This window comes from Numida meleagris, unplaced genomic scaffold, assembly GCF_002078875.1.
Source record: "Numida meleagris isolate 19003 breed g44 Domestic line unplaced genomic scaffold, NumMel1.0 unplaced_Scaffold366, whole genome shotgun sequence".
Taxonomy (NCBI): Eukaryota; Metazoa; Chordata; class Aves; order Galliformes; family Numididae; genus Numida; species Numida meleagris.
The window spans coordinates 25,066-26,329 of record NW_018364591.1 but is presented as its reverse complement, the minus strand read 5'-3'; positions in this window follow the sequence as shown (position 1 = coordinate 26,329).

Sequence of the window (1,264 nt, the reverse complement as noted above, 5' to 3'; positions counted from 1 at the left end):
ATCTATGGGGCTGGGGGGAATCTATGGGGCTGAGCCTCTTTTCTCCCCCCCCAGATCAACCTGTGAAGAAGGGAAAGAAGGACCGAAGGGCGAAGAAATCGGTGAGCGCTGCCCCACACGTCGCCGACCCCTGCCCCACACGTCGCCGACCCCTGCCCCACACGTCGCCGATCCCTGCCCCACACGTCGCCGATCCCTGCCCCACACGTCGCCGATCCCTGCCCCACACATTACCGATCCCTGCCCCACACTTTGTTGATCCCTGCCCCACACATTGCCGATTCCTGTGCCCTGCATTACTGATCCTTGCCCCATACATTGGCAATCCCTGCCCCACACATTATGAATCCCTGCCCCACACATTGGCAATCCCTGCCCCACACATTGCCGATCCCTGCCCCACACATTGCCCCACACATCACCGCTCTCCGCCCCACACGTTACCAATCCTTGCCCCACATATTACCAATCCCTGCCCCACACATTGCCAATCCCTGCCCCACACATCGCCCCAGACATCCCTGCTCTCCGCCCCACACGTTACCAATCCCTGCCCCACACATTGCCGATCCCTGCCCCACATATTGCCCCACACATCACTGCTCTCCGCCCCACACGTCGCTGATCCCTGCCCCACACATTGCCCCACACGTCACTGCTCTCCGTCCCACAAATTACCAGTCCCTGCCCCACACATTGCCAATCCCTGCCCCACACATTGTCGATCCCTGCCCCACACATCGCCCCACACATCACCGCTCTCCGCCCCACACGTTACCAATCCTTGCCCCACATATTGCCGATCCCTGCCCCACACATCGCCGATCCCTGCCCCACACATCGCCCCACGCATCACCGCTCTCTGCCCCACACGTTACCAATTACTGCCCCACACATTGCCGATCCCTGCCCCACACATTACCAATCCCTGCCCCACACATTGCCCCACACATGGCCGCTGTCCGCCCCCCAGTTCTTCGAGGAGTTGGCAGAGGACCGAGCAGCTCCCGCTGATGCCCCCGCCCCCCCGGAAAAAGAGCCGCCTGCCCCCCAGGTTCGTTAGCGCCGCGCTAATTAACACCCCCACCCCACTATAGCTTGGGCGGGGAAGAATCGGTGGGGGGGGCTGCGTGCGCAAATTAATTAGTGGGGGGTGATTAGGGGGTCATTAATGCCCCCCCCCCCCCACAGCAGCAGGCATCAAAGAAGAAGAAGGAGAAGAGGAAGGGGCGGCGCCAGGGGGCGGAGCCTGAGCAGGAGGGGG